At 38.2% G+C, this 13,695-nt stretch overlaps 2 non-coding genes across 2 annotated transcripts; both read left to right on the forward strand.

Moving 5' to 3' along the window:
- Positions 1-11,291: 11,291 nt before the first annotated feature.
- Positions 11,292-11,405, forward strand: trnal-caa (transfer RNA leucine (anticodon CAA)). The gene is made up of 2 exons: positions 11,292-11,329; positions 11,360-11,405. It is a non-coding gene; the product is annotated as a tRNA-Leu (tRNA).
- Positions 11,406-12,507: 1,102 nt separating this feature from the next.
- On the forward strand, positions 12,508-12,621 carry trnal-caa (transfer RNA leucine (anticodon CAA)). The gene is made up of 2 exons: positions 12,508-12,545; positions 12,576-12,621. It is a non-coding gene; the product is annotated as a tRNA-Leu (tRNA).
- Positions 12,622-13,695: the final 1,074 nt, after the last annotated feature.

The following is a 13,695-nucleotide window of genomic DNA, read 5'->3' on the forward strand; positions in this document are numbered from 1 at the left end:
GTGTGTGTATACTAATAAGCTTAATGTTAAATGTTCCTGGTAAGCCTTGCAAATTTCACGATAATACAGTGGGACATCCCGACCCAACCTTCAGACCAAATTAAAAGGGTTGAGTATTTGAAGAGTATTTTTCTGTTCAGTAGAATATTTTGTTTATTTTTATATGTGATTTTGTGCTTTAGTTTAACTATACCTTATTTGTACTTGTGTAACCTGCACAACCTGCTTTGAGTAGTGAGAAAAGCGCTATATAAATGCAAAGAATTATTATTATTAATTATTATTATTATTATTTTTTGCTGGTCTTCTAAGTGGAAGTTTGCTTCTCTAAAAAATAAGCTGAATTGACCAATTATGATACAGACCTTATTTATATACATTCAGAAAAAGGCCAGCTTGCTGATTCAAAGTGACTTACATTCATAACATGAGGAAACCAAACTTCTGACATTTGTATATGAATTAAAAAAATGTTTTGAACAATTGCACAAAAATAATAAACTGTTAAAAGAACTCACAGATAGTGAATTGTCCATCTGCTGCCTCTCACCAGACTGACATTTTTAAAAACACTTTCTTCTCATATTGTGGCTATTTCAGATTTAGCACAAGTGAGCTATGTGGCTAATGTAGCCAACTAGGCAGTTCCAGGCATAACCCTAAGGCAAGATTCACATGGATTTATTTAGAACTATCATTTTTTGAATTATTCTCCGTATGGTCCTTCTGTTTGCATGGATTATTACACAAGTAACAAAAGCAGTAACATATACAGTAAGTCCAGACAACATAACCCATAAACCTGCATCCGAATATTGTGGCGTACAGTTGCACTTTACTACACAGAAAGCCAATCTCTCTGGCCATTGTGTTTTCCTACCATTAAAATATGAAAATGAGGCTTTGCCTCACAAATCTAGCTCCAGGCCTAACTGAGACATGGACATTAGTATGACTTCTCTCCAAACTATAAGTAGGCTGTGGACTACTCAGGCACAGAAAGGGGAAAGCCTAGAACCAAAATAATTTTGAATCTTCAGGAAACCAAAAATTAATAAAGAGAGAAAAATCATACACGCTCTGGCTGTTTAAAAATGATGAACATTAATTACAAAGAAAATATAGACTCACCATACAAATTATTAGGAACACTTGTATACCTTGTTATCCGTGTAATTCCTGTGGCAGCAGCATGGTGCATAAAATCATGTGGATACAAATCAGAAGCTTCTGTTCATGTTCAAATTAAACACCAGAATTGGAGACAAAATGTTATCTTGGTGATTTGGGCTGTAGCATGATTGTTAATGTCATACAGGTTGATTTGAGTATTTTTGTAAGTGCTAATCTCTCATGCAAAACAATTTTGAGAGTTTACTCAGAATGGTGTAAAAAATAAAAAAACATCCAGTGAGCGGGAATTCTGTGGACAGAAATGCCTTGTTAATGAGAGAGTTCAGTGAAAAATCATCACACTTGTTTGAGCTGGTTCAGGACACAATTTAAACATCTTGTAATGGCTACTTCCAGAATGATAATGCACCAAGTCACAAATCAAAAGGTGTCTCAATGAGGTCAGTGTTCTCCAGTGGCCTTCCCAGTCACTGGATCTGAATCCTATAGAACAAATTTGGGATGTGGTAGAATGGGAGATTCACAGCGTGAATGTGCAGAAATTATGTAATCATGTCAACATGGACCAAAATCTCAAAGGAAAGTTTCCAACTTCTTGTGGAATCCATGTCAGGAAGAATTGAGGCTGTTTTGTGAGCAGAAGGAGGCCTTACCCAGTATTAGTATAGTGTTCCTAATAATTTGGTCAGTGAGTTTATAATTACACAAAAAGGAACAAAACGAGTTTGTCTAAAAAGACAACACAGATCAGACAAATCCATTCCAAACTCCAATAATCAAAATCAGCAAAAAACAGCAAGAAAATGTATTGAAAAATCCTTATGTATTAATAATAATAATAATTCATTACATTTATATAGCGCTTTTCTCAGTACTCAAAGCGCTATCCACAAAGGGAGGAACCGGGAAGCGAAACCACAATCTTCCACAGTCTCCTTACTTAATGGCACTTATAATTCAAGAACTTCACAGGCTACTCTCAGTGCCCATCTGAAGAACCTGCTCAGAATATATAGGCAGAGGGCAGCCCTCCAACTTAAATATCATTGTGGCCCCCCCTGAAACTCTATATAAAGGGGACAGGGCACATAGCTAAATATATTAACACAAAAATAGGTACATAAGGAATACATAACCAAACAAATATTCAAAACATAACAAAAATATAATACACAAAATAGTCATTTTTAAAAATTAACAAAAAGAACCCAATATATGGCACTGTCTGGTGCAAGTTTCCTTTCGCTGAACTTTGCAGGAACCTGTTCAGGCTAAAACTATCAGCTTTCTAAAAAGCAATTGTGAAAGCAGGCATATACAGGCAGTCCCCGGGTTACATACGAGATAGGGACTGTAGGTTTGTACTTAAGTTGAATTTGTACATAAGTCGGAACAGGTACACTACTTTAATAAATGTTATTGTTGACCAACTGTAACCAAGTGCTCTGCCAATGAATGATGGAGTTTCACCTCTTTCTGACCTTTTTATTATTTCTATTTTATTTTCCATGGTGATGGTTTTTCTCTTCTTTACTATATCACCAGCACTTGCATCAGGTTTTTGTTTCAGAGACATTATTGAAGGGTGAAGACAAAAGGTTAAGATGTGCTCTTCTGCACAGCACTGTACAGCTGTCACAGCAGGAAGGCACCAGTCGTCAACACATCTGATGTATAGGGCAGTCCAGATCTAATTATGCAATTTTCATTACGCTATAATTTATTCAGTTTATTACATAGAAAATCACCCAAAAAATCCCGGACCATTGAGAAGTGTGCGAACTGACAACATGAAGAATCGTCTTTGCGCCAAACTGGAATCATCCCTGCATAAATTAAAGTCATCCAGACAATCTGGATCTGCATAATTAGATCTGGACCACCCTGTACTGACAAGAGACAACTTCTTGCTATGTGCGTAACAGTACAAGCAGGCTTGCTATTGAGAATGAATGGGGGCAGCGAGGGGAGGTTCATCACCAACCCACCTCACAGTCACCTCCACTACAGTATGCTGCCTGCAGCGTACACAACACCACCGCCATTCAACACGCAGCCACCTGAGGCACACTACAATGCTACCCCCCACCGCCCCGTTCAGCCACAACTGGATCACCGCATGCAGCATTACCAGCCGCACACCTAGAACGAACGGGGCAGCCGTGTGTGGTGGCCGGGCAGTGAAACCGCTTGCTGCCGGGAGCCACCGGAGGGACACTACACTGAGCAAGCAGCGAAATCGCCCCCCTCCAGCCTCCGTCCAGCCACCGCTTGCAGCATCGCAGGCCGAAGATGACGGAGTGGCAGTTACTGAGGCGAATGTATCGCAGCTGCGGCCCCGTTCGTATGTCGTAGGTCAAATGTCCGTAACCTGGGGACTATCTGTACTGTATAGGTGTCAAGAATCAAATTTAAAATTGAAAAGAGAGGGCCAAAAATACTGAGAAGCAAAATGAATTCCGAGTAATGAAAAACAATGTGCAAAGCATTGATCATGATTCAAAGAGCTAAGTGTACAAAATCAGAAAGTAAAAGTCTGACACTAGAGCCTATTTGTTTAGAAACTAACTACACTAATAAGAGAGGCATTTTGTATCAACTGAGGGATACCCAGAATACACAATTACCACCATATTTATACATGGTCCCTTATGACGTTACAAGGATGATAACGTGGTCACGTGACCAGTGCTAAGCTATTGTGTAAATAACCAAAATTAAGATGGTATAAAAATACTATAACATTATCAATTTCAATTCAAAAAGTTATTAAAATGTATAAATTTACAATTCTATATGAAAAAACATATAAATGCAAATTCATGTATAGAATTGTATGTATGCTAGAATATTCTACCAAAACAAAATATTTAACTTAAAAAAATTTGTAGATGCTGCAGTTGTGTCTTTATTTTAACTGATAATAGTTCATGATTTAAAACATTGTTTTATAAAATACAAAATTAAAAAATTTAGAAAATATGAAAGCTGTAGCAAATGCATGGAAGAAACATGAAAGCACCGATGAAAACGGCTAACTGTTGAGAACTGGGAATCCCATTTTGACTTTTTAGAGAATGTATTGTGCCCTAAATAATTTATTTAGTTTAGGAGAATGTTATATTCTGAAAGTTTAATTTGGAAGCTTCATTGTTATGTATAAGTTTTTAATTGTTTTTCTTCAAATTTTAACAATTTCTCATGATCATTTTGAAAGCTGCCATGAGAAGATGATTGTTATGGATGCCTGTTTGGGTCCACCTTCCTGATGTGATCTGATAAATTACAATGAGTGGTGTGAGCTCATTTGTCTGAAATATGGATTCAGTTAGTAAACCAGTTCCTTTATAAAGTCTCATTTTCGGTATTCTGGTTTTGACTCTTGCTCTTTTGTTTCCACTCAGTCTTTTTCGCTATGGTTGTTCAGTAGATTTGTAATGAATGGCTCCTTGCAGTCTTCTTCTGACAAAATTCCAGTTTAGCTCGCAAATTTAGAAAATCAAATTTAAGTGTTAAGAAAATTTTAGTTTTGGTTTCCAATGTTATTCTTATTTTGCAAGAAATAAATCTTCTTTCTCATTCCAGAAGGAAGGACACATCTCCTAGATACCTTTCTTTAACATCTGAGCAGTGCTCACCAACACACAGTGCCAGGAGTAACACCGGGACTGTGGCTTTGGGGAAAAAAGGAGCAGTAGGTGCTTGAGCTGTGGATGTTTCAGGCCATTTATGTAACTATCATAACACTAGTTAAACCTTTTTAGCTAAAAATAAGTAGATGGTACACCTAAAAAGAAGACATGATGAAGAAAAGATAACAAAATCAGCTAAATAACTGTCTTCTTGTCTATTACCCTAAATAATAGTCAAAAACAAACAGTCAAAACAGGACAGAAAACACAATGCTTGAACACATTTTTTTCCTATTCCTTCCTCCATTTCTATCATCACATTAGTACTACATAGTTTTTATTGCCCTGCAATGTAATAAGAGGGTCTTCCGGGCAGCATATAAAAGGTGGAGTGAGATGCCAAACCTGATACTTATATATACCTGTGTGGTTGGAAATATGGAGGGCAAAGATGAAGTAGTCTGGAAAAGGTGGTGATGGGTGGAGAAAGCAGGACAGGATTGGCTGCATCTACAAAGAAACCATATGGCGTGGCTAACACTGACCCATGAGTAGGTAAGGGTGATAGTTAAAACACTATTTAAGTGAAAAATTATAATAAGGGCAAAAAGAATTTTTTTGCATTAAAAATAAACATTTGTGGACAAAGAATGCACAAGATTCAAATATTTCATCCATAATCGATAACTGGTTGTTGTCCAGTTTGAACCATTTGTAAGCGAGTATGGCTTTATTATTGTTGTAGAGTTAATAAAGAATTTAACTAAAGTGTTAAACGTATTATAGACAACAGTTCATGGTAAAAATATTAAAAAGACTTTTTTGTTTTTATTTGAACGTTTGATCTCTGTAATAGCAGATTGTCTAAACCATACAAAACAGCAAGTGCTGGTGCAAATGAGTATGTTTTCTTTTGCTGCATACTGTGACCATCAAAGGGTCAAGCACTAAACATGCTGGATGCATGAAAAGAAATGCTTTTGAACCATTGGATACTTTTAACTAGTTAACATGTACTGATATGATCTTTCAAAGTGACACTGGACAGAGAAGGGATAATGGTGTTTCACCTTTGACCTGACAAGCAGCTTTAAGTGAAAGTAGGAAAAAAAAGAACATGGGTCAGAATATCCATGCCTTGAGCTAAGTTGGCATAAATTCAAGGAAAAAGCCACACGGAATGCTGCCACAGATTGGAAGTGTTGACCAGTGCCTGTGGTAACAGCCGCTGAAACATCCAGGGTGTATGGTGTGATTGTCACAGTTAGTAGCTTTAGTTCTGCTTTTGGTGTATTGACAATGTTAAATCTATCATGTACAATGAGTGAAGAAAACTTTAAACCTCCTCCTCTGTTGCCATTTTGCGCTATCTTGCTAACTGGGATCTAGAAAAATAGGAGGAGGCGAAGTTGCAGTAGCAGTCAAGTCTCAGTAAAGTTGAACTGTAGTCCCGGAAGCAAGTGCACTGCAGCTGCCAGAAGTGTCTCCTTCACAGACAGTAGAGTGCAATGAACAAAAGTTGGGGTGGAGGACATATGTGTAGGGCTACAATACAAAGAATATGAGTGTGGAAATAAAAGAATTTATGTTTTTAGACTTGGTCACCCCAAAACCCATTCACAATAAAACACCATTCTTTGAAAATTCTGCATTTAATTAAACACCAGGTAGGTGACAGACAACCAATCTTTATATATAAGTTACAGTGGCTCTTCGTTTGTCTCCCCAGGATTTTAAATCCCCTGTAGCTCGCAAACCGTTTGACCTATTGACCTGATATTTGGTACACATATACTATGTGATGTCTACTATCTGCTTTCGGGGTGATGATTGACCTTCAAGGTTATTCCTCTTTTTATTTTTATTTTATTTTATAGTAGAATCAACTCTTGGCAGCAGCCAGCTGGGCAGCTGTGCGGCACATACGTATGGGCGCCGTTCTCATCTCTACCACCTTTGCCGTCACTTCCCCTACCTCTTCATATCTTAAATTATTCTTGAGGCAGATTGAAGACTTAAGTGCCAGCTTAAGTGAAAAATTAAAGAAAACGTACTAAGTAATTGCAACACAAACACTGACTTAATCAGTTTTAACGTGAATAGATGACGATGAAAGAAGAGAAGAAGCGAACCGCTAGACTGAGAAAAGTAGAGCTGCTCAGGAAGCAAACGAAAAAGAGTATGAAAGCTATGAGTGCTCAAGTCAAGTGTATTCACTGTACGTTATTATGCAGTGCACCGTTACTGGATGACAAATATTGAGGAGGCATAACTACATAACATAAATTTGAGTAAGTGTACAAGTAAATAAGGGAAGAGAACTCAGGAATGCTTCAAGTTCATATGGGCTCCAGCTGTGTGTTCATAGTTACTTTTGTCCAAAATAAACACACAGTTAGCTGTCCCCTTCAACCGTGTGAATATATATTACAGTCTGAACTGCTAAAAAGCTGTATGCTTGTACTATTGAAGAGGCAGAATACAAGAGAGCTGTCATGTTTAATATTTTCTCCTTCTGTGTTCTCCATGGTCTTTAATATCTATTTCAGATACAATATGTTAAATTAGTAACCTCTTGTTTACAGCTTCTGCTCTTTGGCATGCATAAATAACATCTTTGGAAGTCTTGATTCGAAGACATTTTGCCTCTTCAAATGTCAAATTGCAAGGCTTTGCTTCAAAATCCGGCTGCCAATTATGACTTTATTAAATGAAAATAAGAAGTATGAGAAGGACAAATGCAGACTATTTTATATTATTTCAAAAAGTACTACTTCAGAATAAAATAATAATTTAAAGTGGCAGACCTTCTTATGACTGTAACTTTGGCATGGTGGAGGTATGAATATACATTATCAATCCTTGGAACCATGTAATTGCATGTTGTGTAATCCTGACAGGATCACTTATGAAAAACTGGTCCTAAATCAGGAACCAGACAAAGGGTAATCCAAAAATTTGACCTCCCACAATGTTCTTAAGACGAAAATTACCAAAGCTTATGAAAAAACATGTAAATCCAGCCCACCTTAAATTCGCTCGCACCTCTCCGTCATGGTCTTTCGTCTTGTAAATGTGTTGATAAGCACAAGCAGCAAGCAGCCTGCTATACATCATCCCCACCACCACAGAAAAGAAAGAAGTTCTCCCAGTTCAAGCCTTGATTATTTGGGAGTGAGCTACCTAGAGTTGTAGAGGGTAAATAATTTCATGTGTTTTCCATGTCTACAACAATCTATGTAAACACATTGTTAAAACAGAAATGTTTTTCATGTTTTAGTAATTAATGACAAAATGTAGACATGAACTGTATAATGTGTGAAGACTGATGTCCAAATATCAAATAAACACTTTCACAAAAGGTTCAAGTCTAATACATCAGCTTCCATGGTGAAGAGATAAGAACTGCTGACATGTAATCCAGAGGTTCCGAGTTCGAAACCAGCTTTCTCGCAAATTTACAGTTTTGAGTAGTGAGCTGCTCTTATTGTTAATATTATACAATAAAAACATACATTTGATTTGAGTCTGTAACAGACGGTGTAAATGTATGGTATTTGTAAAGGTTAGCGTTTTTTTTAATTCAGTTTTATTCTCTCAGTTGTGTTCCAAGCTTGCTTCAATCTGACACTGTTAGTTTTCAAATAAAGATGTGCTATAACAGAGGTGAACTAAGATGAGAATGAGTGTTCTACATCGGAGAAAGAGAACAGAAGCCCTTCCCTCAAGAAACGTCCACTCACACATAAGAACAACGCAGCCAAAGTCCAAACTCCGTAAAAGTGTTTTGTTTCTAGATACCACACACAAAAATTCAGTGAATTTTTATCCTCAAACTTGAAAATCAGGGAACAGTGAACCACTATCGTATATACTGATTAAGCCTTGATGTTATATAGTTCAACTTCTTGATGGCACATGGTAGCAATGGGGAAGCAACAATACTGCCCACTGCCATAAAAAAACTGCCCTAATGGGAACATCTGCAAAGGATAAATATATATATATATATATATATATATATATATATATATATATACATATATATATATATATATATATATATATATATATATATAAATATATATATATATATATATATATATATATATATATATAAACGAACCACACGCCGTGGTGCAACGTTAGGGGCATCGCCGCTGACGTCCGAGGTTCGATTCCTGAGAGGGAGTGCAGTGGAGTGTGTACACCTGATGAGACCAGAATGAGGGCGAAAACACGTGTCGTGTACTCTTTGCATTTATTTGACAGTAAACTATTTCAACCATTCTATGATCTGCTCTTCACAAACTGAGGGCACCGTGGCGAATGTTAGCAGATTGCTGGCCAACCACAAGCGTTACCTGGTAGGTAACCACCCATTAAATCAGATTGTGACACAGACTTCGAATGCCGTGAATATATATATATATATATATATCTCACAGCACCATCACCAAGATTACATCTAAATAAACATGAAAAATGAAGATTTAAGTGATCCAAAACCAAAATAACAGCTGGCTCAACAAACCTATAAAATCTTACAGGTTAGTTAGGAATCCATTATTAATGTTATTAGTTCTTGTATTTGCGTGATGGCAGCCGTATCTCCTACTCACACTTATCACGTATACCCATCATCTTTGACATAAGTGTTGAGATCTCTCAGTAGGACTAAAGAATCTGCACCCTTTCACACACTACATATAATATTTCTAAAAAGGCTGAATATTTATTGGTTTCTTCGGTGCATACATGCAAATAATAAGAACATAAGAAATTTGGCAGACAACAGGAGACCTTTCACTCCATCAAGCTCATTTGTTTAGCAAATAGCTAAGCTGACCCATAATCTCATCCAGAGAGATCTTAAAGGTTCGGAAAAATTTCAGTTTCAACTGGATGTCTTGGTACTTTGTTTCAGATTCCCACAACTCTTTGCATAAATAAGTGCTTCCTGGCTTATGGTCTCCCTATTGAGGGGATGCTTCAATCCCTACTTCTGGTAAAATTTTTCACTATCCTTGAAGCTTTTTTAGAACATTCTTCAGAAGGCAGCATTGCAACTTCTGCAATGGTGTTGTTGATAGTTTGGCAATGGATGTTCTCCAAAAATGGATAATTTTATACCTGACTCAATTAATTTTCCGCTTGACTCTGACATGCACAACATCCCATAGTTCAGATTATCTTGAACATTTAGAATAACTTGCCTGTTAATCTGTCAGAGAATAGCTGCTGTGACCAAAAATTATCTTAATAGATCTTCATTGAATGTAGCAGACAGTCAAGTCAGGATGGCTGAGTAGTCTAAGGTGCCAGACTCAAGGACGTCAGGTCTGTCCCCATTCTCTGGGTGTTCTGGTGTCCCTATGGAGGTGTGTGAACAAATCCCACTCCTGACACTATTTTTCACGCCCCATGAAGTGTTGTCATTACGTCTTTCAGAAGGAGGAAAAGAAACTTCTGAAATGAGGTTGTTGATCATTTGATACGGAATGATCCCCTAAAACAGTTACTTTTTCGATAACTCGGATACTTTTCTCCAGGAGTCTAATTTGCACACTATATGGAAGAACCAATGTTATCGAACATGCTGACAAATTTTCCTATGCAAGTGTCTACAAATTGCTGGTGTTTCCCGAAAATACCTACATAGGACTATTTTTCGTTCAATTGTTTCTCGTTTCAAGATTGGGGAGTTTTCTAAGGTGCCACAGTCAAAGAGTTTAGGTTTTTCACACACTGCCGGCTGTTCTGGTCTCCCTATGGAGGGGATGCTTCAATCCCTACTTCTGGTACCATTTTTCTCTCTCCTTGAAGTGTTTCTGGAACTTTCTTCAGAAGGCAGCATTGCAACTTCTGCAATGGTGTTGTTGATAGTTTGGCAGTGGGTGTTGTCCAAAAACGGGTCATTTGATAACTGACTCAGTGAATTTTCCGCTCTAGTCTGACGTGCACAACATCTCATAGTTCCGGTTTTCTTGAACATTTAGAATAACTTACCTGTCAATGTGTCAGAGAATAGCTGCTGTGACCCAAAATTATCTTAACAGATCTTAATTGGAACTTGCAGGTCGTCAGGTCAGGTTGGCCGACGGGTCTAAGGCGCCAATTTTTTGTCATTTGATGATGGGGGAGTTTTCTAAGGTGCCACAGTCAAAGAGTTAAGGTTTTACACCCACTGTCGGATGTTCTGGTCTCCCTATGGAAGCGTGGTTTCAATTCCCACTCCTGACACCATCTTTCTCTAGCCATGGAGCGTTTTCAGTACGTTCCTCAGAAGAAGCAATGAAACTTCTGCAATGGCGTTGTATATTGTTTTGTAACGGATATTGTCCAAAAACGGTTCCGTTTAGAAAGGACTCAATTAAATTTCTACTCAAATCTGACACGCACGATCCCACGTAGTTCCAATTTTTTTGAACATTTAGAATAACTTACCTATCAACGTTTCGGAGAATAACTGGTGTTACCCAAAAGTATCATAAAATTAACTGTTTTGACTGAGCAAATGGTCAAGTCAGGATGGCCGAGTGGTCTAAGGCGCCAGACTCAAGGATTTCAGGTCTTTCCCCATTCTCTGGGTCTTCTGGTCTCCCTATGGAGGCGTGGGTTCAAATCCCACTCCTGACAGTTTTGTTCTCACCCCATCAAGTGCTTTAAGTCAGTTCATTAGATGCAAATAATGAAAGTTCTTGAATGAGGTTGTAGATCGCGTGGTACTGAATGACCTGCACATAGATTTTATTTCTCTGTGACTAAAGAAATTTTGCTCCTTGAATCTGATTTACATAATCCTTGGATATAGCGATTTGATCGGGTATAATGTTACTTTCCATGTGTCTGATAATTCCTGGTTTTTCGTGAAAGTACCTTAATACACCCTTCCTTTGCCATCTCATAGTCATGTCAGGATGGAGTCGTGGTCTAAGTTGGCAGACTTTAGGTGTTTAAGAACATTTAGGGTTTTATGGTCTCCCTATGGAGGGGATGCTTCAATCCCTACTTCTGGTACCATTTTTCTCTCTCCTTGAAGTGTTTCTGGAACTTTCTTCAGAAGGCAGCATTGCAACTTTTGCAATGGTGTTGTTGATAGTTTGGCAGTGGGTGTTGTCCAAAAACGGGTCATTTGATAACTGACTCAGTGAATTTTCCGCTCTAGTCTGACGTGCACAACATCTCATAGTTCCGGTTTTCTTGAACATTTAGAATAACTTACCTGTCAATGTGTCAGAGAATAGCTGCTGTGACCCAAAATTATCTTAACAGATCTTAATTGGAACTTGCAGGTCGTCAGGTCAGGTTGGCCGACGGGTCTAAGGCGCCAATTTTTTGTCATTTGATGATGGGGGAGTTTTCTAAGGTGCCACAGTCAAAGAGTTAAGGTTTTACACCCACTGTCGGATGTTCTGGTCTCCCTATGGAAGCGTGGTTTCAATTCCCACTCCTGACACCATCTTTCTCTAGCCATGGAGCGTTTTCAGTACGTTCCTCAGAAGAAGCAATGAAACTTCTGCAATGGCGTTGTATATTGTTTTGTAACGGATATTGTCCAAAAACGGTTCCGTTTAGAAAGGACTCAATTAAATTTCTACTCAAATCTGACACGCACGATCCCACGTAGTTCCAATTTTTTTGAACATTTAGAATAACTTACCTATCAACGTTTCGGAGAATAACTGGTGTTACCCAAAAGTATCATAAAATTAACTGTTTTGACTGAGCAAATGGTCAAGTCAGGATGGCCGAGTGGTCTAAGGCGCCAGACTCAAGGATTTCAGGTCTTTCCCCATTCTCTGGGTGTTCTGGTCTCCCTATGGAGGCGTGGGTTCAAATCCCACTCCTGACAGTTTTGTTCTCACCCCATCAAGTGCTTTAAGTCAGTTCATTAGATGCAAATAATGAAAGTTCTTGAATGAGGTTGTAGATCGCGTGGTACTGAATGACCTGCACATAGATTTTATTTCTCTGTGACTAAAGAAATTTTGCTCCTTGAATCTGATTTACATAATCCTTGGATATAGCGATTTGATCGGGTATAATGTTACTTTCCATGTGTCTGATAATTCCTGGTTTTTCGTGAAAGTACCTTAATACACCCTTCCTTTGCCATCTCATAGTCATGTCAGGATGGAGTCGTGGTCTAAGTTGGCAGACTTTAGGTGTTTAAGAACATTTAGGGTTTTATGGTCTCCCTATGGAGGGGATGCTTCAATCCCTACTTCTGGTACCATTTTTCTCTCTCCTTGAAGTGTTTCTGGAACTTTCTTCAGAAGGCAGCATTGCAACTTTTGCAATGGTGTTGTTGATAGTTTGGCAGTGGGTGTTGTCCAAAAACGGGTCATTTGATAACTGACTCAGTGAATTTTCCGCTCTAGTCTGACGTGCACAACATCTCATAGTTCCGGTTTTCTTGAACATTTAGAATAACTTACCTGTCAATGTGTCAGAGAATAGCTGCTGTGACCCAAAATTATCTTAACAGATCTTAATTGGAACTTGCAGGTCGTCAGGTCAGGTTGGCCGACGGGTCTAAGGCGCCAATTTTTTGTCATTTGATGATGGGGGAGTTTTCTAAGGTGCCACAGTCAAAGAGTTAAGGTTTTACACCCACTGTCGGATGTTCTGGTCTCCCTATGGAAGCGTGGTTTCAATTCCCACTCCTGACACCATCTTTCTCTAGCCATGGAGCGTTTTCAGTACGTTCCTCAGAAGAAGCAATGAAACTTCTGCAATGGCGTTGTATATTGTTTTGTAACGGATATTGTCCAAAAACGGTTCCGTTTAGAAAGGACTCAATTAAATTTCTACTCAAATCTGACACGCACGATCCCACGTAGTTCCAATTTTTTTGAACATTTAGAATAACTTACCTATCAACGTTTCGGAGAATAACTGGTGTTACCCAAAAGTATCATAAAAT

The sequence above is a fragment of the Erpetoichthys calabaricus genome, chromosome 4 (genome assembly GCF_900747795.2).
Source record: "Erpetoichthys calabaricus chromosome 4, fErpCal1.3, whole genome shotgun sequence".
Lineage (NCBI taxonomy): Eukaryota > Metazoa > Chordata > Cladistia > Polypteriformes > Polypteridae > Erpetoichthys > Erpetoichthys calabaricus.